This window comes from Corvus hawaiiensis, chromosome 18, assembly GCF_020740725.1.
Source record: "Corvus hawaiiensis isolate bCorHaw1 chromosome 18, bCorHaw1.pri.cur, whole genome shotgun sequence".
NCBI lineage: Eukaryota > Metazoa > Chordata > Aves > Passeriformes > Corvidae > Corvus > Corvus hawaiiensis.
The window spans coordinates 143437-170682 of NC_063230.1; the positions used below are offsets into that span (position 1 = coordinate 143437).

General features: G+C 54.6%; 1 long non-coding RNA gene across 6 annotated transcripts in view; it reads right to left on the minus strand.

The window, feature by feature from the left end:
* Positions 1 to 3223: 3223 nt before the first annotated feature.
* The window catches only part of LOC125335449, a 41982-nt gene continuing 17959 nt past the window's right edge, over positions 3224 to 27246 (minus strand). For 4 of the 6 annotated variants that reach the window (XR_007207460.1, XR_007207458.1, XR_007207461.1 and 1 more), the window contains 2 exons: positions 14009 to 14190; positions 3224 to 8539 (listed from right to left, as the gene is read on the minus strand). This is a non-coding gene — a long non-coding RNA (uncharacterized LOC125335449). The other 2 variants (XR_007207459.1, XR_007207463.1) reach the window with 2 other exon arrangements.

Here is a 27246-nt window from a genome sequence, read left to right on the forward strand (position 1 = left end):
CGCTCGGGTCGGGTCCGCTCCCCCACACGCCGCTCACCCCCACCAGGTGGCTCCTGGGGGGCTTCCATCCCCTGCCAGCCCCCAGAACCGTCCGTGCGCCATCCCCATCATCTCCTTCCCCAGCCGACAGGCCGCTCCCAGCTGGCTGCTGGGTCGGGGGCACCGCTGCACTTTGCGGGGCACAAACCCTCCAGGGCAGAGCGAGTCCCCGTCTCCCCACAGAGGCTGCCAGTAGCCTTCGTGTTTACCCAGTCCCAACCAGATACAAGTAAAGAAAGGGAGAGCCTGGAGCCACAGCTGAGGGAGAAAGCAGCAGGAGGCCGTGGAGAGCACTCTTGTAACTCGTCCATACCGAGACCCATATGGGACAGAGATTTTGAAAGACATTCCCCTTTCTTCCCCACCCCCCGCCCGCCCGCCTTCTCTTTTAACTGGGAAGGGGCAGGGATGGAGCGTGCATTTCCTTGGCTCCAGTGCAGTGGCAGGCTGGGAATCCTACAGTGGGGTCCCAACCAGCACAGAAAACAATTCCTCACCTTCCAGGGCAGGATTTGACCCGCCAGGACTGTACGCATGGGGAGGGAAGAAGAGCTGGGGCAGTGCAAGTGCCGCGCTGCGATTTCCCTCAGCCTCTGCGCTGAGTACAATAAAAACGTCTTTAGGAGAAAATGCTTCTTCTACCAGATGCTTTGAAGCGCAAGTAAAAGCTGGTGACCTTGGATGAATGAGACTCTCTCTATTGTGCCTCAGAAACCCGCATGATACGTTTATGTAAGCGGCGGGGGGATAATGGAACCAGGAACAATAGGCGGTGGGAGCCGGAGAAGAAGGAAAATCATGGGGAAACTTAATCGCTTCTTTGCTACAAATACATTAGCAGAAGGCTCGTTCTGGCGGCGTGGTTTGCGAACTCCTCCTTCCCTGCCCCGTTTTGCTTCCTGCCCTGTCTGTCCCGCTGATAGCCGGGATCAGGGGCTGTGTCCCACACCGAGAGCCGCAGCACCGGTGGCACACGCCGGCGGAGCTTCGTGCCGCGAGGCCAGGGGCGGCTGGAGATGGATGCCGGGGAGGCGGCAGCAGGGAGACCGGGCACGGATCCAGCAGGGCTTATAGAAACACTGTCAGCTCTGCCAGACAATGCCTAAAAACCCGACAGAGAAGGACAACGTTCATGCACAGCGTAGAGATGCTCGCTGGGAGGCTGCTCCCCCCGGGAAACCGCCCAAGGGCGATGCCTGGGAAAGGCCGGCTGGGAGCTGTAGCTCTGTTCTAGCCCAGGGCACGCTGCACACGCCGTGGGTAGATGTCAGAGTGGGGATCGTCCAGGGACAGTCACAGTCAGGAAAGGGCAGAAGAAGGAGAAAGGGCTTGAGGGGTCTAGAGCTGCCACACTGTGAAAGAACGGCTGGGGAGGGCACACACAGCAGCCCCAGAAGAGTCACTACTAGCCCAGCTGTAGTGCCCTACAGCTGGGCAGGGACAAGGACTCCCCACCCAAACAAATCCAAGCTTGGTTTTCCTCTGGCCCTTCCAGTGATTTCCACAGAACACCGGCTGTTCATTAGGAACCAGCTTCCCCTTCAGAGCACATTAAACTCAGTAAATAGGGATCAGGTGTTAAGTACATACACACCCCAATCTCGCTCTGATTTGTGGGGTGAGGATCAGGCAGGAGCCCCACCGGCACTGTCAGCCCCAAACCTCTGCTGGTGCCTCATTAACCATACCCCCTGCAAGACACCACCATCCCCTGGGTTTTGCAGGATGAGCCCAACCACTCCCAGCTGCAACCAGGGTCCCTGTAGCACTCCAGGGCATTTCACTCCCTTCCACCAGCCATCCCAGAATGGCTCTAATCGCCCTAACATTAAGTCCCAAATAAAAGGAATAATAAATGTTTGCACTATTAAATTAGCAGCACGGGTGGTGCGTGGGCAGGAGGAAGGCTGCGATCATTACAAGAGCCCTCTCTCCTGGCGTACCTTGTGGACACATCAGTGAGCCAATTAAGCAATTGGCTCGGTTAACGGAGGCTCCCAGGAATAGACTTCCCTGCTATAGAATAACTGCGCAATAATAAATCGTCTCATAAATAAACAGCCTGAGAAAGCATTACAAGATACCCAGAAAAAGCACTATATCATAAGCAGAAGCAATGCTGTGCACTTTTAGTGTGTCTATTAACCCATGGCATTGCCAACACTTCTCTGAACTGGGGCTGGTGTCCCTGTGGGGGCTGTGGGACTGGTCCCATGGGGGTGGACATGGCCACAGCATCCCTGGAGCCCCGGCAGGTGCTGCCTGCCCTGTGGGACCTCTGTTTGCCAGCAGCACATAGCCCCCAGTTATTCACCTATGGGAGTGCCATAAATGCCACCCCAGGTTATTTACAGCTCCAGCAGTAACGTGGGGCTCTGCCAGGTTCAAATGTTTGCCATAAATTGTAGCAGAGCAAGTGAGTCCTGGGATAGGAACAGGGAAACTGGGACTTAAAGGATAATTTCACTTTTTCCTCCAAAGCAGAACATATTAATAAAAGAAAATATGATAGTAAAAAATAAAATATAAATAATACAAAATACAAAAACTGTCTCCCTTAAAGAGTTCTTCTTTATTTGGGGTTTTTTTTTGAGTGACACAACAGGCTTCCCCTTCATGCATGGGGGGCTGCAGACCAGGGTCTCCCCAAGGCTGCCAGCCCCCAGCCCCACTCCCCACACCTGGCTCTGCAGCCCTACAACCCACTGCACCCCACAATTAAACACCCAGTACCCTCTTGATCCCCAAAGCCTCCCCTCAGCATCCAACCCCCCCAGGGACTTGTGAGAGGGCTCAGGGACAGAGAAACTCTAGCCATGCCTTCTCCTGCTTTCCCGTCTTCTACTTTTAAAGGGCCCCATCCCCTCATCCCCTCCCATACAGAGTCTTTGGTTTTGAGGGTATGGAGAGAGGTGTTCCTGCTCTGGTGAACACCCACTGTGGGTGCTGGGCTGCTGTTGAGGAGGACAAGCCCAGGGCCAAGGGAAGCAGGGATCAGTAGGAAGAAGCTGTGTGTGTGCAGGTACGGTACCCAGAGGGAGGGAAAGGAGAAAATGTGTTTAGCTAGGATTATGTTTTAATCTGTTCCCCCTAGTAGAGAGAAGAAAGCTGGGCTTGTCCTGGAGCTGCACAAATATTTTTCTATAAATGTTGAGGTTTTGGAGTTTTTTTTCTTATTTGGCTTGTACCAGGTGAGAAGAGCCAGAGTCTGGTTTTGCTCAATCCACCCCATTCCCACTTCCACTTGCCATTGGAACTCTACCCGTTCCCCAGACAAACAGGTTTGCTGCAAGGGCAGAAAATCAGTAATTATCTCTGGAAGTATTCTCTATCATCAAGAGTCAATAAACAAAGGCTGTGAGTGTCCTCGGCTCATGGCACTCCAGAAGCACCTACCAATTATTCCCTTGACTCAGCCAGCCGTGCCTGGCAGGCGGGGGTCCTCCATTGCCTCCTGCAAGACATTGCCTGCTTTGGCCAGGTAGGAGGAGGAGGAAGAGGAAGAAGAGGAGGAGGAGGGGTGATGCTCTGCTTTGAAAGCTGTGGCAGATGTGGATGGATGCTGACCTGGTTTGGCCATGGGCCTGTCCATTTGGAGGGGACAGAGGATGCTCAGTGGGGCTGGATCCAAGCTGGTTTTCCCAAGAAAGGTGGCATGGAGCAAGTGGGGAGTTACCTGCAGGGTGGAGAAACAGCAACAGCCACAGGACAATGCGTGCTGTGTGCCAAGCTGGGAAAAACCCTCAGATCGTGGCGGGAGGCTGCTGCTGTAGCATCTTTAGCCTGATAAATGCATTTTGCAGAATCAAACTGTTGCAAGAAGGAATTCACCACCTTTCCAGGGGCAAATACCTGTTTTATGGCCCTTTCCCCTGCAAGGCTCCTGGCTGATCCCTCAGCCCTGGGCAGAGCCCAGAACCCAAGTTTCCCACTCTGCCTGTACCCGTATCCAGGTGCATCCAAGGTCAAGGCACTTGCCAAAGTGCCTTTTTTTTTTGGCCCTTCCTTTCTCTGCCCGCAGAAAAGCCATTTACACCCACAGGAAACCCAGAAGCACCCACAGCCCTGGAGCAGCTGCAAGGCTGTGCTGGTCCCTTGGGCACAGGATGGTGGCAGTGACCACCCTGTCCCCTCCCTCCATCACCCTGCCCAAGTTTCTCCAGGCAATAAATAAAGGAGTGGCTGGGAAGTGGAGCTGCAGCCTTCCCTGGAAAGAGTGAAGGCTGTGGGCACTGGGGTGCATCCACTGTGGACACAGACCATCCATCAGTGCCCAGCTCAGAAGCTTCAGGATGATGGACATGGTGTGAGGGGGCTGCTGAAGCTGATATTGGGGGGCTGACCTGTGCTCCCCTTGTTTGGGTCGACAAAGGATGAGTGATGAGGATGCCCATGTCCCCTCCATCAGTGCTGGCTCCACTGTCCCTGTGCAGGAAAGAGGGAAACCTGTGGGGTTTGAGCGTGAAAAACCATGATGGGAGTGGGACCGGTGCAGGGTGTCACCTCCAGGAGGTGGGACACCGCCAGACAGCCCCTGAATCTCAGGATGCCTCTCCATCATCTCCAGATGGACAGCAGGGGCCTGCCAAACCCCTGTGTTCCCCTCCCCAGGACCAGGCGTGTCCCGCCCTGGCTTTCTGTGCTGGCCTCCGTGGAAACAGCCGGCTTCTCTGTTGGCAGGAGGGGGCTCTGCAGCTCACCTGCCCACGCGTCTGCTCCAACAAAAGCCTTTTTCCCTCCGTGCTTACCTACCAAAGCCTCCCGGCTTTTAGGCAGTACAAGGAAAAAAAAAACGCGCAGGGACGGACACCGTGAGCGTTCCCTTCGCAGGCTTCTTCGGGAAGAGCGGAATGAAAGAACAGGAGCCGAGGGAGGGAGGGAAGACAGGCCACGTCCTTTTCTTCCCCTTGGCTCTAAAAAAGCTCCAGACTGGAAAGGGGGATGGAGGGATGGAGCTGAAAATATGATTTTTTCCCCTCTGAGTGGCAGTGGCCGTGGCGGCGAGTAGCCCCCGGGGATCATGCGGCAAAGCTGCGCAGCCGCCGCTGCTCTCCGAGTGCCATCGCCGAAAGGTCTGACGCAGCTGGCAGAGGGGGACAGAGGGGGGCAGAGGGGGCAGAGCCCGCAGCCACATGTGTCCGGGCAGAAGAGACAGGGCCCGGCTTTCCAGACCGGGAGCAAAGCCCCTCGCTGGGCTGCGGGGGGCACAGGCAACCCCCGACCGCAGGCAGAAGCTCCCAGCGCCCCGAGGATGTACCCCGGAGCGGGGGAGAGCAAGGCTGGTTTTTTCTCACTGCCCTCCCCGCTGGCAATTAGCAGCCTCCAATCACACGAACAGCACCGCTGCCTGTTGAAGTAATTACTGCCTAACGAGGCGGAGCCAGCTTGGTCGGATCCCAGCCTCCAGCTCGGGTCTGGCTGGAGGAGGGAGTTTGGGGATGCTCAGCACAAGTTTGGGCTGCAGAGCGGGAAGGCATCGGGCTTTTGCCTCCAGCTTGGGAAAGGTGGAAGGGGTCAGACTCAGGATGCACGTCTTCCTCCAAGCCAGCGCTGAGATGATTCCATTCCTGGCTCACTCCATTTCCCGGGGACCGCCCAGCTCCTGCTCCCCTTCCTCCAGCAGCTCCCTGTGCCTGGCAGCACCTCTCTGTTCTGAACCCATGAGCCAAGTCAGGAGCAGGAGGAGGTTTGAATCCCCCAAACTGCTCGAGCTCACTCCTCACCCTTCCTTGGCCACCCCTTGTACAAAAGTCCATTTCCCTGGGGAAGCTGAGATCTGGATAAGGTGGGAGAGGGACAAGGGACAATCCCCACCCTTTTACTTTGTATTCTAATCTTAAAACTCCTTTCACGACATGATCCCCTGGGAAGATGCTGCCCAAGACCAAAGGCATTGGGGAAAGTTGTTTGGGGAATGCTGATGGGGAAAGTGGTTTGACCCCATGCAATCACCTCTTGCTGAGTTTTTTCCCCTGGATTTTTCCCCCTCTGGATTATCGTGCTGGGGCAGTGGGAGCTGTGGACAGAGGAGCCTCCTCAGCCCCTGCCATGCAGGGCTGCCCACACCACAGGGGGATGGAGCAGGCAGGAGCAGGCAGGAGCAAAGTGCTGCGTTTTGGCTTTTATAGACTATTACTGATAATGGAGAAGAACAAAAATGCTTTAAAATAAAGCACTCGAGGGCGTCAGCCTAAGCGTTAAATAGGCTTCTGCTAAAATGCTGTTTCCACTGAAAAAGCTTCCTGATTTGGATTCGAGGCATTACCCTGCTTGGGAGAAAGCTGGAGCTTTGATAAAGCCAGGGGGACAGGCAGCACCATCCCGGGAATGGGGCTCTTGTGCTTCTCCTGCGGTGTGAGATTGCTCCCACCTGGCAGTCAGGATGCTCCTTGCTCAGCTCACTCCCGCCCATGCAGAAATGCCTCAGGAGAGCACAGTCCCCCTAAATTTCAGGCTTTCCATCCCTGTGAGGAGCAGCGCTGCCCCTGCAAAACACACAGAGGATTTTGCAGTGTTAATGGGCAGCACAACGGCAAATGTGTAAACTTTTACTGCTCTGGAGAGTAAACAGAGAGTTTGGGGAGCAGACACTTCCCATTAAGACACACTAATGAAATGTGGAAATGTTTTAGTGTGCTGTAATTTTATATATTTTTGAGCGCAGCTGCAGTGCTGTTCCATTTGTGGCTAATTTAAGCACAATTAAACCAGGCTAAATTACAGCCAAGTACACCACAGGAACTGATGTGACTAAGGATGTGTCCAGGGGCCCTAAATCTTGCTGACCTTGCTGTCACCGTTCAGGCTGGTTTGCAAGCTGGGTCAAGAACTGACAGCTCCTGGAGCTCGCCCCAAGGTCACAGCAGAGCCCTGAGGACAATGGGATCTTCCACCCAGGGTGGGGCAAGTACCCAACGCCTCCCACGGGCTCCAGAGCTGTTGGCGGTATCTGGGTGTGTCTGGCTCTTGGAAAGGTCCTCTTCCCTGCTGGCTGTTGTTGTGAGCTTGGATGAGCCCAAGGCTGTGGCAAACCCTTCCTGCTTGGCCAGAGACCCCCACTCCCCCTTGCAGCAGCCCTGATGTCCTTTCTGGGTCACCTCCTCAGCCCCAAATTACCTGGCTAATGCTGAGGCTGCATCCACACATCACCCCACGTGCCTCCTGGGGAGGCTGATTCATCTCAGAAAAAAAAGCCCTAATTTTTCTGGAGAATGAAGGAACTGGTGGGATTTTGTTCTTCCTTTTGGGTAAAGGAGGAAGAGAATACCTGGAGGCTGGGTTGTGCCCGCTGGTATCACCTCCTCAGCATCCTGAGCTGGGTTGGTGGCTGCACTGCTGGGTCCTGGCTCCCTTCAGCAGGGAGGGAGTCCTACAGCCTTGGGTCCTGCATGGTTTAGGGTGCAGAGCCTGTTCTCAGCAGTTTGGGGGTGGTTTGTACTGCTCTGGTTAGCTGAGGATTAGCTGGCCTTGCACCAGTAAGGGTTGCTCCGAGGGTTTCAAAAGCACCAGCAGTCAGCTCAGTGCTCCTGCAGCCCCCGGCACAGGGAACTGCCGGCTTTCCCAAGGGCTTTTCTTGTTGATTAAGGCAATTGCAGTAAATCCCCTGTGACAACTGGTTTCCAGCTGAACCAGGTTAGACCCAATTCAGCTCAGGGGAGCAGGGCTGACATCCTCCCACAGCCTTTAGGGATGCTCCTTGTGCCTAGAGGCACCGTGCCCCTACAGATCTGTCCCCCACCTTTCCTCCAGGCCGATGGGCACCAGGCTTGGCACAGGAACAGCAGGATAGGGTCCAGCACGGCCAGGATTGTCCTACTCAGCCTTGCTGCAGGACTCACATTCCACTTTCACCTTCCTCCGTGCTTCTCCCCAAAATCTGGGGCGGAGGCAGCACCACCCACTGCCCCTCCGGCAGTCAGGGGTGAATGGGGAAGGTGACTCCGTGCCCCACCTGCCTTAACACCCACCCGGCTCCTCCTCTGGGTCCCTTCGGCTGACAGCAGAACCCACACACAGCCCCCTCTGCTCCTGCTGCCTCTTTACAAGCCCCGTTAACCAGGCCACGCCTCATCAACTCCAATTAGCGGACAGGTCGTTTCCCTGAGCCATCAGCCAGCTCCATCGCCCGCGGCCCGGTGAGTGCTGCCTCGGCATCCCCTGGTGCTGCTGGTCCAGCGCCCGGCAGGCACGGATCCCACGAATCCCAACGCTGGAGGAGGCTGCAACCTCCCCAGTGCGGCCGCCAGCTCCGCTCTAATTAATCCAATTACAACACTGCGTTGGCGGCGCAACCGGTGGATTAATTGCGGTTCGTTCCAGGTAGATGGAGGCGGAAACATTCAAACAGGCTTCTTGTTTCCTGTTAACTGTGCAAAGCCCAGGCTCAAAGCTGCTGGGATGGAAGGAATCCTGCCACCAGCGTCATCGTCGTTGGGACAGCAAGGAGCTGGGTGCCTGCAGAGCGCTCACATCGCTCCCAGAAACAAATCCTTGCCTGAGACTAAAAAAAACAAAGATTAGGGGGACAACGCTGGGAGCAGGAGTACAAAGTAAAAGGCTGCTTGCTCTCAGACACACACATATATATATATATATTCAATAGAATAAAAAGGAGATTATTGGAAACAACTAATTGTTCAGACTGTCAAAGAGATGAAAGTGTCAGAAGTAAACAGATGCTCGTCACGATTCAGCGCTCATTAAGGCAGGAGAAGGATTCATTTCATATGCATGATTAACTCCTGGCCACTGATGATTTACACAGCAGATGATCAAAGGAGAATTAATTGCACAAATCGGGCTGCTGCCAGCCTGGCCCCGGTCCCCAACGCCACTGCCGATGGCACAGCCCGTGGCCCCCAAAACCAGAATCGCCCTGGCCACTGCTTCCCCAGGCCATGCCTGGACCCAGCCATGAGCTGTTTGCCCTCAGAGCTCTCAACCCATCGAGCCCCCATCACTGCCCAGCATCTCGAGGATCCTGGGACACCAGACACCGTCAGCATCACTGTGAACGTCGGAGGGTTTCCAGCTCACCAACACCCACCCCAATCATCCCCTCCCCGTTAGCAGTAATTAACCCAGGGAAGGTGTCTCTCCACTTGACACCTTTTTTTTTCCCTTGTGATTGAGTCGCTCTCTGTTACAAATCCAATCTGTAATTAAAGGACGGAACTCCACTCCCTTCACCTGATTTATTTTTTAATACCGTCTCCTTTTGATCTCGTTTCTCTCTTAATTAAATTATGAGCTCTGAATCAACACCACTACCGAAGGTGCTCTGCCTCACTCACTTCCCTCCTCCAAGAGGGAAATAGTATCTCCAAATCCTGAGGACAGGGAATCACCAAGAGTTACAGGAAACAGCAGCTCTGCTCGTGCTGGGATTTCATGAGGAGCACAGGGGCTGCATCCTGGTGGGCTCATGGAGAGGAAACATGAACCCCCCCGGACCAGGTGGGGAGCAGGAAGCGATGCTGTGGGTGATTTTGCAGCCACTTTTGTCCCTGGCAGGTGATGGAGGACATGGGGCAGCTGGGAGAAGCATCACTCTCCTGCCTGTGCCCAGTCTCAGGGATGGGAAACCCTGCTGGAAATAACACCTGGACTCTGCTGGGATGGTCCATCTTTGGGAACAATCGGTTGTGAATCCGCAAAGGCCCTGCAGCACTCACCAGCTCCGGGATCTCAGCCCATTCTCGAGCATCCCTGGCATGTGTGGTGCCTGTCCCCGCATCTCTCCTGCACCATGGCACCCCCGTGCCCTCCAGGCCTGCTTCTCCTGCACTTCCCCTCTCAGCTCTGAGGCCACCACGAAGGGACAGTCGGATGTCAGCCACCTGAGCCAGCAGAGCCCTCCCCCACCGCGGACACGCGGCACGGCCGGCGCGCATCCCTGCGGCTGCAGGAGGGGCAGGGAAGCCGTGTGTCCCCGGGACCAGGATGGGACAATAACTATCGCCCTATCGCCGTGCAGTCTGGGTGGTGACAGAGCTTTTAATGACGGATAATGGTGGTTTGCATTTAAATGCACCGCACTGTTGACTCATGACTGCAGTAACACCGGGACAGGAGGAATAAATGAGGGAGGGCTCCCAGGAGCCTCATCCCACTGGAAGCATCTCCTGCGGACACCCCAGAGTGAGGGCAGGGGAGGCGGCACAGACGCCTCTGCCTCATCCCCTCACTGAGTGCAAATGAGCCCGATGCCAGTTTAATGAACTGCTGATGACTATCGCCTTTATTTTTAAATCTGAATTCCCGCAGGAGTCACCTTCAGCAGGGAAGCAGCCCTTCCCCAGCGACGGGAGCGTGGATTGATTGCCTGTATCTGATTAGCAATTACACTCGGCGCACTTCAGTGGTAAATACCAGCACCCTGGGCTAGGCACGAGGTGATGGCAGATTGTGGGGTCCCGGGGGAGAGGGCTGGGGGGCCGGGAGCCTGCAGGGCTGGGACCCTGGGTTCGGTGCCTGCACAGTGCAGAGCCGGGGGCGACAGGCACCTCCCGGCTGGAGGGGACAGTCCCTCACATGGTTTGCTACCCAAAGATTGTGAAGGCTCCGTGTGGTGGGCTGAGCTCACCACCCTTCCCTCCCCCAGGATAACTCTCTCCTGCTGCCGCCGAGCTGGTACTTATAGGCGTTTATGAATTGTGCCTTTAATAAGGCGCTGGAATGTTTGCCCCATAAATTCTAAAGATCAGATTTATGGATGAGCTTTTACTGACATTACAGACTACTAATAAATCGGTTAAACCTACAGAGAAGATTGTACTGCCCCATTTTACGATGGCACAGTAAGCATATAAAAAGGCCCATAAGGCAGCAAAGCAGCTGGGGGTGGTGATGCCTGGCCACCGTGGCAGAGGGGCCATGTGCTGCGTCCCCCAGGCCACCTGCCCTGCTCTGGAAGCCACCAGCCATCCTTCTCGGTGGGGCTGTGGGATGCCCGGGGCTGAATGAGCAGCCCGCCAGCTCTTGCAGCAAAGCCAGGGATCCCACCACATCCCCACTTCCCTGGAGGCAGAGGTGCCTCAGGGGAAGCAGAGTCAGTGCCGAGGCACTCGAGAGGGTGGAAGGGACACAGAGGACGCTGCTCCGACCATGCTGCCTCCTCTGCTCAGGAGAGGAGCTATTTGCAGAGCCGTCTGCTCTGAGTGCGCAGCTATTTCTGGGAGAGGCTTCATTGAGAAATGCCATCTGGAGAAAGGCGGCAGCGGAGCCGCAGCTCCAGGATCTGGTGGGTTCCCAGGGAAAACGTGGAGTCTCTCCTCATTCCTAGCCACATCAACTGGCTGGATATTGGGATGCTTTGCCCCTAATTCAGAGCCAGTGAAACCTGGTGGTTTTATCCTCACTCCCACCCTTGGCAGGGCTGGTTCCAGCCTGGGGAGATGCTCAACCTTCCCACGTGACGCCTAAGATTTAGGCAGACAAGTCCTGGAGACACCCTAAGACCAGATCCTGGTGCCATCATGAGTGATAGGAAATGTGGGATGGAGGGCTTGAGCCCAGCACCAGCTCCGGGAATGCGGGTACCATGTAAGACCCTCTTCCTGAAGAAAAAGGGGCTGAGTAGAGCAGTGGCAGGAGGAAGATCCCACTGCTGGGATGCCTGGCCAAAGCATGGGGCTGAGAGCCAGCAGGCTGGGAGCTGGTGGGCTGGCAGTGACCCCACATCCAGCCTGTACCTCCCAGTGCCACCAAGCATGAGGAGCCCCCCATGAGAGTCGGGACATTGCCCCAGGAGCACAGGGAGAGATGAACAAACAAAAATGCAGTATTTTCTTCCACCACCAAGTTTCCATCAGTGCTGGCTGGCTGGGTTTGATTAAACCTCTCATTTATTACATTCTGCAATATAGTTTTGCTACCAGATTAAACGCACATAAAACCCACACAAAGAGTCCCAGCACATCCAGTCCCCAGAGCCAGCACAAGCCACAGCAGGATGGGCGGGGGGAGGACAGTGGTACTTTGGGGTATGTCAGCATCCCCTCCCAGAGTCCCCCAGGCTGCCAGCCTCTCCACCAGCTTTTCTCCAGCCAAGAATGCAGCTTTGTGTGGGTGGATTCCCTGGGGATTGCAGGCATGGGGGATCCATGCAGCTGAGAAAGGGCCAGTGGAGCACTGCAGATGCTCCTCCAGCGCTGGGCTCACCAGTACACATCACCTGGTGAAGGGACACCCATGGGACATGGCCACCCAGCCCTGATCTGCCCTTGTCACTGAGCTGGACCATCCCCTGGGACAGCAGGTCTCCATGATGATGCAATCCCATCCCTGATCCAACCCTGGCAGCTGCTGAGGAAGAAGTCCTGCTGTTCAGAACCATCTCCACGAGGCCTATTCCAGCATGCAGGTGCAAGGTGGCTGCCCCAGCAGGCTCTCAGCTCTCTGCCTGCTGCCCTTGGAGGAGCTGGCTGTTCAAACTGCACTCAAGCACTGCAGCTGCCGGGCTGTGCAGGGTCTCCGTGACACCATCCCTGCTCCCAAGCACTTGAAAAGCCTCTGTGTAAAAGAAATTAATAACAAAGTGAATTGCACTTGAATGCAGCTTCTGTAGAGATAAAGCAGTGGCAGGGGATCGGTGGAGTGTGAAGGAGGAGTTTAACCTCCCCTCCCTATGCCCCCAGGCAGTGATGGATGATGACATTATCACAAAACCAGGTCAGATTAAGACCAAAACAAGCTGAGATCCACCAGGCTTTCTGCTGGGGTCCTCACCGGCAGGGATGGGTGTCAGAAGGCTGACAGCAAATGCCAAATGATCGCTTCCTACACAGGCTGAGCTTCCTTCCCAGCCCAGTGGTTGCAAGCTGGGAGGGCTGGAGATGCCTCCTGACACCAGTGGGGTTCTGGCTGGGTCTCACCCAGCAGCCAGCGATCAATGCTCCCCCCGAACCAGCTGCCTCCAGCTCTAAGCTGGGCTGGGGGTGTTTGTTTGCTTTGTGATGGACAGAGTTTGGGAAAACTCCATCATAAAAGCTGTATGGCCTCGTCTGGAGGCTGTGGGGTTTTCACCCCCAGCCTTTGCCAAATCAGTGTAGCAGCAGATCAACCGACCACGGAGCTGCCCTTGATCCTGACAATCATGGAGAAACGAAAAATATATTTTAAAAAGATGCAGGTTTGCAAGGGCACAACTCTGCGTGCCATGGGCAGGAATGAGAGGCTGGCACATAGAAGGAGCATCTCCCACAAGCTACGAGTCCCGAGGGGGACACAGTGTTTTCCCAGTTTTCAGCTGGAGTTTTTAGGGAGCAGCATCTGCAAAATATCCCTGGCTGGGGAAGCAGCAGCCACCGGGACCTCGGCACCGCAGCTCCATCATCATCAGTGATTAATGAGACGTCTGAGCTGTCCTTCAGCACCAGGAGATATTAGGGAAAAAGCCTGCGGGAGAAGCAAAGGGCTGGGCTGGTAACTCCAAACCTCACAGACCCACCCAGAGGCTCCTGTTGGTGTCTGACTTGGCACACAGAGTGTCCCATCCCCAGGCAGTGTCACCCTGGCTGGCATCCCTCCCCAAGCACCACTGTGCTCCTGATTCCCAAAGGGATTTGTCTTGCAGGGCCCCTGCAGGTGCTGGCAGGAGAGGGAGTCAGGAGCCATTCCGACCTGTCAGGGTAGAGCAACAATGTCATTCAGAGCTAGGATCTCACCTCCAAATCCCTCCTTCTTTGACAAGAGCACAAACCATCCCCTCAAATCTTCAAACAGCAGTTCAAAGCCTTTACATCACTCTCAAGATTAATGAGCAGCTAAATAATAATCCAGGATAAGTCTTATCAAGGCATAAGAACCACAACGTGGTCAGTTAGTGATGAGTGGGATCCAAGGCAGGAGAAAGTTTCATGTTCCTGGTTAAATCCAACATCTCCCAGGAAAATGCAGCCTCTTCCCATAATAAACAGCTGTGTCAAGAGTCAATCCTCACCAGAGGAACATTTTAAAGCAAACTCACCTGGGGCAGAGGGTCTGTTTGCTTCACGTGTGTTAACCTCAGGCAGGGCAGCAGCAGAGCTCTGGTCATTGTGGGGCAACCCAAATTCCCACCAGTGGGTTGGAGGACAGATAATGGTGGGTCAGAGCTGCAGGGTCAGGCAGGTCCTGGGGCAGGAAGCTCAGTGGAGGCATGGGCATGGCCTGAGGATGGACATTAAACAGTCAGACCTGGGACATCCTCACATGCAAGCAGTAGCAAGAGGAGAAAGGACTGCTATTCCCTCATCCTGATCTGGGCACTGAGCCCAGGGACCTCTGCCACAGCCCAGAATGATGCCATTCCTGCTCTCGATTCCCACGTGATGCTCACATCCCACTCCAGAGGCCTGCAGGGTACAGCCCAAACCACAAGTGGAAGCCCATACCCCCACCAGCCTCGGAGTGCCATTCCTTTTCTACCAAGCTCCCTTTTCCCAGGCACCTCTGAATTCTAGGAAGAATAAATAAATAAATAAATACATACATACACACATAAATAAATAAATTTAAAAAACCTCCCTCTGCAGCAAGCTGGCTGCACCAGAACATTTATTTCATACAATGCATCATTTATTTTCAATTATCGTGGTGCTTTCCCCCTGCCCCCTCCTCCCTGCACATCTCGCTGGTGGAAAGTTTGCAGAGTTGCAATAGAGCCTTGGCAGGAGCAGCGGCTCCAGAGGAGGGACAGACAGGATGGGGACAGCACTGGCACCTCTCGCAGGGCCAGGAGGAGGCAGGCAGCCCGGCGGGAGCAGGGGAGGAGGGACACCTCGGGGCTGGGGTCAGACAAGGAGAGCTATCCCGGCTGTCAGCTCACCTCCGGATTAACGCCGGAGGAGCTGACAGCAGCGAGCAGAGCAGAGGCGGTGACAGGGACACGGCGGGGGAGGGCACAAAGAGGGATGAGAGCAGCGCTAGGGGCGTCTCCTTCCTCCGGTGTCAACCCTCCCAGCCCCAGCCTTCTCTCCCTTCCCCTCTACTCCAGGGACCCGCTCTCAATGCCTGGGTGAACCAGAGCTTGGGGTTGAAGCCAAGTCACCCTTTGGCTCACAGGAGACATCCAGCCCTGACCTCTGGGACGCAGCTGGAGATGCAGCTTCCAGAGCATCCCAGATGGCTGAAAACCCCCAGACCTCCAGGGGCCAGGCTGCCCCTGAGGCCGGGGTGCTTGTGTGACACCCTGTGCCATATCCTCATCCCACAGGAGATGCTGAGCTGTGACCCAGGCAGGGAATTCAGTGTCTTCACCCCACACTTGCACACCAAGCAGCTTTTTTATTCCCAGGTCTACCTCAGCCAAAGCCATTTGAAGATCTCTGACGCATCATGAAGGATTTTCTAGTGGGGCTCAGCAGACTCTTAAGATTTATATCAAAAAGGCCCAATTTATTGAATTAATGCTGCAGAGCAAAGCCATGGCTGCTTAACAACTGGAGTATCAGTATTTTACAGCAACATAACTAATAAGGCCATTAATACAAAGTGGGCTCACTCATGACATTTATATCGCTGTAAATCGCACTCTTAGCACCGGAATTATTTATGCCATCCCAGGCACTCGAGAAGCGCTGCCATCCTTTATCAGGCTGAAAGATTTGAGCCAAGAGACAACGAATATAAACACAATAATAAAAAAAAAAAAAAAAAAAAAAAAAAAAAAGGAGCTCAAGCAGAGCTGGGACAGGTCCCTGATGCGGAGGTGGGGCTGTCCCTTGCTTCCCAGTAGGGATGGGACCGAGGGAGACCTGTAACCCAGCCAGGTCTCTTGAGACTGAACCTGGCTGCAGCTCCCCACATGCACCAGATGTGCCCTGAGCAATGAAAACTCAGATGATTTTCACAGAATCACAGAATGGGTTGGAAAGAATCTTAAGGATCGCCTAATTCCAATCCACCATGGGACTGCTTTTGCTTAAGGCCCTGGGTGCATTGGGTGGAGAACACCGACACCAATCCCACTGTTACAAATTTGAAGCAAGGATTGTGGATGCAGCCAGGAAGACTGAAAACTGCAGAGTGAGGAAGATCTAACCACCCCACCCCCCCCAAGAAAAAAAACCCCAACCATCCCCAGCACTAACCAAGCACCTGGGAAACTGCAAATAGGAAGGAGATGAGGGCAGGGGGCTGGGAGAGCTGAGGAGCCCGACAGACCTCACTGAGTACTAATTATTCCCGGCATTATCTGCGCAGACAGATAAGGTTTTCATTAATAAACTTGACGGGGATGTGGCAGGGGCAGAGGGAGCAGCAGCCGCCGCTGAGAGCGAGGCAAGAGCTGTGGATGAACCACCAGCACCAGCGAAATGCAATCAGGACAGGGAGCAATTAGGGGCCCGGCCGGCAGCGGCGGCAGCGGAGGGGCGTGGGGACAGCAATTAGCGGCCAAGCCTGTTCCCGCTCGGCATTGCTGTGCAGGCTGTCTCCTAATTCACAGCACGCCGGAAATGAAATCGTTAGCGATCTTCCAGAGGCAGGGCCTTGATAAGCCCGCTATCTGGAGAGATAAACCCCGGGCGGCACGGGGAGGAGGGTGAGGGAGAAGCATTCCCCCCCCCCCCCCCACTGCCTCGCTGCACCAGCACTTCTCTGTTCTTCCCATACCCAAAGCTCTCTCCCTGTGGCACAAATCCAGGGGAATGCCTGGGAAATAGATCACTCTTACCGTGGAAAGGTGAGATAAATCTCACAGGGACTGGGTGTCTAAGAGGATCAGCGCTATGCAAGCAAGCAAGAGGCCAGGATGGGAGGTCAGCTCAGGCCCAGCCCAGGAATACATGTTTTAAGTTCATCATGCAAGACTGAAAAAGGGAAAAAAAATCCCATCCCTAACTTTCTAGGATCTCCTTTCTCATACCTTATCTCCCAGCTTCTCCATAAGCCAAATCCAACCTTTCTCCAGCTCTTCCAGACAGCAGCAGCAATTTGCTCTGCTTGGCTGTAATTAGCTGCAAAACCACCTCAAAAATTGCCTGTTTGAAGAACATTTAAGGAACTAAAAAAAAAAAAAGAAAAGGAATGGAGCTGCAAGAAAGCAAGCAAAATCCATCATAGCTAATTATTTACTCTTGATTGTCAAAAAAAAGATGGGTTGATGGAAGGAGTTGGTAAGCGGGACGATAGCGGGAGTGTTGTCGAAGGCAAGCACTGCAGTGGGATCCAAAACCAGGAGTTTTCATAATCTATGGGCTGTTAATTATCAAAACTGAGGTCTCTTGGAGCTGCCTGAGTGAAGATTAATTAGTTTTTGGAATAATAGCTAAATTGATACTGGGAAGGAGTTTGGGTTCCAAAATAATGGCTGAAAATTAGCCAGCCTGTTTCTCCATTTCTCTGTGTCATGTTCAGGAGGACATTTGTCTCTGTTGCTTTTTCAGAAAAGGGCCATTAATCAAATCAGCAGATGGTTCTTCCCAAGCCTGGGGTGTTGCAGAAACACAAAAGGGAGGAAGAATCACCAGTGCTAGAGAAAAAAAATCCTCCAGCCCAGTGATTAGCAACTCCAGAGTCATTTCCCTTGAAAGAGCAGGATCTATTCAACTGGAGTAACTCTTCTGGAGACAAGGAACATCTCCCGTGACAAACAGGCACCTCCAGGAAAGGGATTTGTCTGTCTTGAAAACAAATTACCTGCACTAATCCCAAATACCAGGATTTATGTCTCCTGGCTGACCCAGGTTTGATGTCCAGGTTGTCAGTCAGTGCCTGCTCAGGCTTTCACCCATGAGTGGGCCACACACATCAGACTCATCTCTGCACGTCCTGGGGGTTTGTGTGCTGGCTTGCCCCGCTGCAGAGGTGCTCACCACTACCCTCTCCCAGCTGGCTGTATGTTCCACAGGAACATTTCCATGTAGAAACATCTCCTGTCAGCACCGGTGACAGCTCTGCTATCACATGCGGCTGGGACCATCTGAGGGGTTCAGGGGCTGTCACATGAACACGCACACAAAGAGTGCCATGGCACATGTCTTTTTTCCTGGGAAATCAGCCAGCGGGAGCCTCAGCTCCTTGGGGAAGCCCCCCAGTCATCCCTGCCTTCCTGGGGTGGCATCAGCCACAAAGCACCCTCGCAGAAGGTGCCCTCACAGGTGGGACACTGCTCCTGAAGGGACCCTGCTGTCCCAGCTCATGGGGAAGCAGGTCCATGTCACAGTCAAGCTAAGGTGCAGGCAGCTGAAGGCTGCCCCATCAATCACCAGCCCCTGCTCACGGTGCCCCTTGGCTCAGAGGAGCATCTGCTCTGTCACACACACAGAGCTGACACGTGTGAAACCCTTCACAGCAAGCACTGATGTGCCTTGCCTTGGATTTTATGGCACAATAAATAACAGGGGAGAAGCAGGCACCCATCCCGTCAGCACTGCACCCTGCCGTTCACGGTGCTCCAGCCCAGCCCTGCAGATATTCCTAACTGGATGTCATCACTCCACACGCGGCTGAGGGACAGGAGGTTGTGCTCCCAAGGCCTTGTTCCCTTCCCTATCCAGCAGCCTTTAGCGAACAGGCATCACCAACAAAACCCATCCTTCCAAGCTGCTGGTTATCTTTTCACAGCCAAACGAGGGGCACGTGGCTCAGTTCGGGGCAGCCTCCTCCAGCACCTGCCAGAGCCAAGGTGCAAAGCTCAGACCCTCTCCAGGAAGATGACAGCTCCACCCTTTGCCATAGGGAAGCCTCCTGGAGCCCATTGCCCTGCTCCCAGCTCAGAGCAGGGACCACCCACACTCAGAGCCACCCCCACCTCACATCTCCCAGCAGCAGGATCAGACCTCAGCAGTTTGTTTGCTATGGAAGAGGCAGAAGCAGCGCTCAGAGCAGAGATCCTTTGGATAAGAGGGAGCGGGTGGCAGGCCTGCAGCAGGAGAAACCACTCGGTTTATCAGCACGGGTCTCAGAGTACCACCGCGGTGCAGGCAGCCGGCAGCAAACAGCTCGTTAGTCACGGGGAGGCTCCTGCTGCTCTGCCAGCCCGGCTGAGCCGGCTCCCGGCCGGGAACACTGTCCCCCACCGGCAGCAGAGCAAAGGCGAGGCAGGGAGAGGGAGGGGGAGCACTCCTTGAGGCTGCTGGTCCAGCATCATCCTCAGCTCCTGGAGCGTGTGGGCTGGGTAACCTTGTGGTCTCACCCCACTGCAATGCCTTAACTGGATTTATCACTCTGCCATGCGCAAGAGAAGTCAAGTGGATGCTGGATCCTTGGCCATTACTTTGATTTTTCATCCTTCACCTGCTGTGAATAAAAATAAAAATGACAGTGAGAGCGGCAGCCCCCCAGCCCAACACCTGCCGTCACCCCCAGAGCAGGGTGAGGAGCACCCATTGCTCACTGTGCCCTTCATGGTCCAGAAAGCCACTGATTTATCCCCAGGTGCCAAAAAGAAGGCAGCTAGCCAGCAATCTTTAATCAAAACAGAGGTACCTCTGCCTCAAGGAAGGGCCAAGTTCTGTGCAGAACCCAGGAGTAGTTTTCTGATTCGGGTGTTGTCAGCCTTGCATGGATTCACCTTGTTGCCAGAAATGCACACACTCAGCTGAGAAGATACTTGAGTTGCCAAGTTTTGGGGTGTCTCTACTAAGAGCAGAAGTGGGGGAGTGCCAGGGCCCCAGGGAAGAGCTGTGTTTCAGGAGCTGTAATGGAGCTGGCTTACAGAGGCTCGGGATGCACAGTCTCCACATCACCTCCTCCAGTCAGGCCCTGGGAGGGCAGGCACGGTGGGCTGGGGAGCAGATTCAGCTCCAAGGCAGGATGCTGGGGCTTGCTTCCTTACAGATATCTCCATGTCTGGTGTTTTCAGCTCTCCAGTCCAGCCCCAGGCTCTCTGCCGGCACACACCCGCTCCTCTGGGCTCTCCAGCCCAGCTAACACGGTGGGGTGAGCACATGGTCCCTTCTCCAGATTCCTTTCCAGTTATTTCCCAGCCCCAGGCAGGGGGATGGTTTTTCATCCCCTTTCTGCAAGGTGATTAAACGCTGCACTTGTAAAACACTTCATTCTGGGAAACAAATTATGCAAAACACACTCAGTGGGATCTCATACAAATGGATACAGCTGGCTGACAGTGGGGACTCTGCACCCAGGATTTACTTTCTGTGGGAAGCTGCCTGGCCAGCCTGCTCCATCCTGGGAAGGGGTGTTCAGCACAGAGCTCTGCTCCATCACAGCCCCCAGGGACGTCCTCTGGGGAGGGCTGGCTGGTGGCACACATGGCACAGGGACAGGCTGGTGTGGAGGAGGCTTGAGCACCGCACAGAGCAGCTCTGGAGCCCCAGCACATCTGCATCTCCTGGTGTTCCTTATTTTAACCCTCACATGGGTTTTTCAGAGCACTTCTGCTGCTGTTGGCAGGGCTGAAGCACTCATGCACCATGCTGGGATGAGAGCATCTGGATGGATCTTCACTCACTGTGTTTCCAAGCAGCTCCAGGGATGCTCTAACTGCCCACAGCCTCCACCAGTGCTCTCCCAGCACCAGACCTCACTGACCAGGCACAGCTTTCCACATCTTGGGCCACTAATGATGGGCAAGGAGGCTGCTCAGCTGCAGACAGGCACTGGCCATGGCAGGCATCAGAGGACAGAGCTCACTCTTCTGGAGTGGCTCCGGGATGCTCCAGGGGAAGGGACTGCAGGCAGTAACATGCTGGATTAGCACCAAAATCAATCCAATCCAGAGCCTACCTTGGGTGCGTCATTGTTACAAAGAAAAAGACAAAAAAAAAAGGAAGAAAAGAGAAATTAAGATTCCCTGCCCCCGAATTGCTGACTCATGAGTGACTCAGGGGCTAAGTTTAGCTGTCGAGCTCTCGGCACTGCTGGGGTGAGCACTGCTGACTTCTCCTTAACCTTCTTATCAGACCTTTCAAGCAAACCCTTCAGCAGCTCAGGAGAGATTCTGCTCATGCTCCAAGGGGATTATGAAGCACCTCTGAAAGCTGGGATGAAGCATGTGGATGTCCTGAGGTGCACACACAGCTCTCTGGTGGGGATGCAAGACCTGGGAGTGGAGACACAGCACCGAGGGCATCACACTTGGGGAGTCGCCATAGCAACAGGGAATTCTAACAGCAATTAGGTGTGGGCTCCGCTGCATCGAACCGAGGGATCTGGGGACAAGGGGCTCCTCTGGTTCACAGGAGGTAGCACTGCCTGACCCCAGTGGACAGACCCCAAATGGCTTTGCAAGTCCTGCAGGTGTTGTTCCAGCCTGGCCTGGGCAGTGGGGATGCCCCCTGGGGAAGCGCAGAGCTTTGACCCAGACCAATTTCCACAGCAGGGTGTCATGTTCAAGACTTTCTGATCAAAGAAAACTCTCAATTTCTGAGCAGTGATCGTATCAGCACCACAGCTTGACCCGGCTGGGAGCTGAGTTGGCTCCCAGCCTCAATCAGACCTGCTCCTATCAGGTCAATCTTTACACAACCTCACACTAAACCTTCATCAAGCGCTTCCCAGGAGCCCAGCCTGGAGAGCAGCCCAGGGCTCATGGCTCATCCAGAAAGCTGCTCCTCACTCCTCTCCAGCCCCAGGCAGGATCTGGGGGACCTGCCTGCCCCGAGCCCCCCACGCTCCCAACTGCTGCTGCTTTGGGCCATGGCAGGAATCGGAACAGATTCCCACAGGGTCACTGTCAAATGAGCTGAAGGCATCATCCCTTCTCCACAGAGAACACCACACACTCAGCTTTTCCAAGTCCAATAGCATTGCTGAGAGCTTTTTTCTTTCCCCCTTTTCTTTTTCATATGCTAAAAATCAATTCCTCCTCCTCACTGCTAGTAATTCCACTGAAGTTTCTCATCCCATTGTTTCCTTCCCTTCACAATTTCTACATTTTCCAGGCTCTGTACTGGATGAAATGCTATCCATTCCCTCTTTCTACATAATTTTTCACATTTTTGGCTCGTGGTGGCCCCTCTGGCCAGGAGACATGCTCTGGCACTCACTTCCCTGGCTAGGGACATTCCCTTTTCATCAGACAGCTTCCAGGAAGCCCTGGGAGCCACAGAAACTTGAGCAGTGCTGTGTTCATGCCTTTCTTCAGCATCCAACCTCCCCTTTTATTTACAGGTAGAGAAGGGGTTGTGGCAGCGATTCGGCTGCTTCCTCCCAGTCTGGAGGCAGAGGGGGGCAATGCACATCTGCAGAGGGGAGATAAGGGAATGGGGCACCTCCAGTGCCTGGGATCTTATTAAAGGAGAGCTGGCTAGCGAGATCCTATCGCTGCCCAGAAATATCTATGACTTCATCCTCGATGAACGCGGACAAATCAAGCGAGCAGGGTGGGCACTGCTGTGGGGCAGGGTGCGCAGGGAGCGAGGGGAGGCTGCCCCTTCTCCAAAGGACCCCAAGTCACGCTGTCCCCTGGCCAGCGTCACTGGTGACGGATAAGCCTGTAGCAGCTCGGACCTGGCAATTGTTCAAGCACACGGCAGCACCAGACCTGCTGCCCACAGCATAGAGCTGGGGTTTAAACCCGCCAGCCCCCCACTCATTCAGGGACACAGGGGACAGGGACAGCTCCTGGACGGCCATGGCACCACCTCCCAGCCCTGCAGCCTGGCTCAGTCAGTCCCATCTCCCACTGCCAGCCCCATGGCTGCAGCTGGTGAACCGTGCCCCAGTATTTTCCCACCCCGTGCTGCTTCCCCAGGAAGAGCATAGTTGATTTGCCAGAGTTTGTTCCCACCTCTCTGTTCCATGGCAGAGGGAATCGGGCACCACAGCAGCTGATAAGCAGCTGCACAGAGCCAGGTTTTGCTCCAGCAAAGCCTAGAATGAGTTGCAGCCAGGTGAAGATCAGATTTCCAGATCCTTCACTTCTGCCCGGACATCTGGGAGCCCAATTTGTCTCTGATACCGTCATGTGCTGCTTGTTCCTCTTAGGAACAAGCACAAGGCAGACAGCAGTGCAGGGAGGAATCCCTGCCAACAAACACCACTCGTGCTGGACACAGCCAAGAGGAGCCACAGGGACAGGACCCAGTGCCAGAGGCTCCTTTCTGCCAGGGCAAAGCTCACTTTGTCCCTGCAGCAGTTTGGCAAAGGGGTTTTGGAGGGCAGCAGGAGCCTCACTGATGCTTGTGGGGCACAGACAGGAGCAAACAACAGCCAAGCAGTGACAGCAGTCTTCTTGGCAGACTAAACACTACAAAAGCCATGTGAATAACTGCAATAAATTCTCCCCACCCTTCGAAAGGGAAGGCAGGTGTGCAGGAGCCTGCTCCGAGCCCTCCTGGAAAGGCAGAAAGGATGCAGCTCCTCACCATGACCACTCCAAAAAGCCTGTGCACAGCTGCCAGCTCGTGGTAATCGCCTGAGTCACAGGGGCCTTGGTGCTACCTCCCACCTCATCCTCCCCTGCACAGCATGTGCCCTTCCCACTGCTCCAGGGAAGGGGGGCAAACACGGAGCCCCCACAGCCGGGCATGTGGGCAGAGCGTGACAGGGTGGGCTCTGCTCCCAGGGGAAGCTTCCCAGCACTACTTGGGAACGAGCTGTGCTGGCCAGGAGAATGCTGGGAGAGGGTGGCTGAGCTGGAGACACTTGAGGGAGCAGAACAGGCCATGCACGGCAGCAGGGAATGGACATGAGCATCAGTGGAAGGAGGTCAGAGGAAGGAGCACTTCAGGAACAGGAGACAGAAACAGCTACCAGGAGCTCACAGAAACACAGAATGGATTGGGTGGGAAGGGACCTGAAAGATCATCTACCTCCAACCCCCCTGCCATAAGCAGGGACACCACAAGTTGACCAAGAGGAGCAATATTTGGGGAAATGAGCAGGCCCCAGTATGCCAAAGCAAAGGATGGGAAAAAGCTTCTGTCAGCTCCCCTCATCCTCAGTAAACACCACCCTGGGAGCTCCTTGCCTAGGATCACAGCCTGCCCAGCTCAGTGGGGCAGGAATATATCCCACATGGCAGAAAACACGTTTCTGGGAAAGCACAACACATCCAACCAACCAACCAGCAAAGTGTGTTAGCAGCATGTGGCTCTGAGGGTGCCAGCCCAAACACCACCAGGACATCTCCTAGACAACAAGGCCAACCTACCTTGAGAGCCCTACAGCTGGAGAGAATTCCTTGTGCTCCTCAGCATTACAGAGCAGCCCTGATCCTTTTGGACTCCCCAATTCCTCACTCAGGCATCTCTGCATTCCACTGTGGTGGAGGCAAGAAAGCCCCTTTGGGTGATAGAGACTTGGCCTATTGCCATCAGCTCCCCTCTGCAGGCCCACAGCTGCCCCCATGCTCCAGCACATGCCACCAGAGGGGATCAGGGACATTTAGGGATCCAGGGATGATGGCAGGAGAACAAGGTTCTGGCTTGGTGCTAAGTTTTGCACTGTGCTGCAGTAACCCAGACTAAATTACCATTTACACTGCTCTTTTGTAGCTAATAGAATAAAAACCACAACTGGCAAACGGCAGGAGAGAACTTCTCCCTGTGACAGCTACCGAGGGAACCCATACCCTTTTCCTTCAGCCCCTCTGCTCTGACACTAGGGCAGGTTCCCAAGATACCCCAGCTGGGCATTTGTCACCAGCACCAGGGTGGCAGGGAACAGCCAGTGCTCCTGATGCAGCTCCAAGCTGGTTATGGAAGGAGAGTCTATTTAAAGGAGTCAGAGCCTTTTTAACCTACCTTTCTTTGAAAGGAAGAAAGCCCACCTAAATATATCATCCCAGAATTAGAGCTTTTAACCTGCCTGCCTCCTGCAACCCATTGTCCGGCGCACTGAGATCCGTTTCCCTGGAAATGGCAGTGCAGGCTAATTGCTGTTTGAAGCCTTTCCTCCTACAGAGCAGAGCAGCAGCCTCGGAATGCCATTCCCATCTCTGATAGCTCTCTGTCAGAACAGGCTTCCCAACCTATTTCTTCCCGGTTTTCTCCCTGGACAAGCAAGATTTAATCAGAAGCAATTCCCTACAGAAGCCACCCGAGGGTGTGTGCAAAGGGGGAGCTGCTGAGAACACACAAGGGGACTGACAGCTGCTGGGGACTCAGGGGACCCTCAGCAATGGGATGAAGCCTTCCCTGCAAGTGAGTCAAGGCAGCCAAGCAAAGGAAAAATGGTAACAGGAGGAAAAGCACATCTGATGTATGTGGTTTTTCACCTAAGCTCCTGAGAAGAGCAGGTTGTCAGAAAGCAGGACAGGCATTGCAGTGACAGCTTCTTATTTTGTGTAATTGCTACACCTCAGGAAAAAAAAAAAAAGCCTTATCGCGAGCCAAGATGATTTTCCCTCAAGAAATCCTTGAGGTTTGGTGCTTCCATTGAGCTCTGCAGAGAAGAACCCTGCTCCCAGTCAGCAGCTGGGGCTGGGAAGGCACTCCGTGGAAAGGGAGAATACTGGGGAGGAATGTGGCCCGGCAGTGCCCTCTTTGGGCACAGCCACGCGCAGGGTGTGCAGCCACATCTCTCCTTTATCGGCTGGAACACACTAGGGACTTTGTTCCTCGCTGCAACAGAGCCGGGCTGGAGATGCTCACACGCAGCAGGTGTTTGCTCTGGCAGCCTCCCCTTACCAGCCACAGCCCTGCCTGCTGGGACAGACCTGCCAGACCCCGGCACAACGGGAATCACCTGCAAGAGGAGCCATCCAGAGCCCCGCGGCTCCTCCTGCCTGGAGCTCCTCACACAAACCCCACAGAGGGCAGAGATGGGGTGTCTGGAGAAGCTGAGGCGCTTGGATCCATCGAAGAAGCACTTGGGAGGGAGTATTGAGGAGGCTTTGCCAACTCAGAAAGGGACCTGGAGCTGTGCAACAATAACCCTGCAGTTTGAGTCAAACACCCCCCACAGCCTTGCTCTGCTCCAGCCCTTCTTGTCTGCAGGTCTGGTCAGGATTTCCAAGGGGAGAGACCCCAACGAAGACAATGCCTAGGCTCTTTGCTGGCACACAACAGCACTGTGAGCCAATCACCTCTGAGGTTAATTAGATAAGGTTCTCCAACATGGTCTCTGGCAGAGCAGGATTTCCTTTCCTCTGCATTAAGCCCTTTTTTAACCCTCTGACAGGTCTCAACATTGCAGTGCCCCCATGGCACCACTGACCATTACAGGGGATCTGCTGCAGGACGTCAGGGGTGAGCTGCAGAGAACCACGAGCAGCAGAGAAAGAGCTGAACAAGTTTAGAAACGGTCAGCTCTAGCAGCAGCCCCAGAATCCAGCCAGGATCTGGGGTGAGTGCAGCAGCAGGAGACCCTGCCCTGCGCTGGTCATGCACACAGAAAAACAAACCAGGCAGAAAAGGAAGGAGGAAAACACCCTGCTCTCTACCCCCGTGCAGACCCTGCTGTCTGACCTAATCTCCCCACCAACTCATCTGCATCCACAGCCTCTGCTTCTCAGCTGCCTGCACCGCCCAAGAGCCGGCAGAGAGCCAAGATCCCGGCTCCAAGACATTAACCTGATTCCTTGTGACTGGGTAACCCTTCCTCAGCCCACTCCAGCCTCCCCCAGGGCTGGCAGGGCTATGGTGCTGCGCAACTGCACAGCGCCACAGCTCCAGAAAGCTTGGGTTGCCCCTTCCTCTTCTGTGGCTTAATGGAAATGCATAATAAGATCTCAGCACGAGCCGAGGAAATTGCCTTCCTTTATCATACCAGTGCCTTGCCCAGGCTAGCTGGGGAAGGAGAACACAAGTAACAGCCAGAACACTCTTCTGGGGGCAGCAGAGCCCGACAGTGAAGGAGTCAGCAGCCCCTTTGCCCCTCAGATTTCCATTTCATTTGCATTTTAAGTTTGGGGACTGCTGAACTCAAGCCCTACAAAGGGCAGGGGATGCTCCAGGGCCAGATTCCTGCTCTGCTTGTCAGTCATGGAGAGGGAAGACATGCTCCCTGCAGCCCCTGCTCACCGCATCACGAGGCATCACCAAGAGCACAAGGAAGAGGTCAGGATCAAGAAACAAAACCAGAAACCCTCTGGCAGCATCCTGGCATGCTCAGCCTAGGAAGAAGGAGGTCACGCTTCTCCATGGATACTTGGACAAGGATATTAAAGAGGATCATCACAGCAGGCAGGCAGTGATCCAAACTCACTGGTTTCAGGCATTTCAGAAGCCAAAACTTGCCTGCAGGAGCTCCCAGAAATTATCCCAACAACACAGTTCACTGCAGCACTAGAGGCTCTTCCTGCAAGATCCTCCGTAACAAATGGCCCAGTAGCATTCCAGATGGCCAATCCATCCAGGCTGCCATCCCTACCCA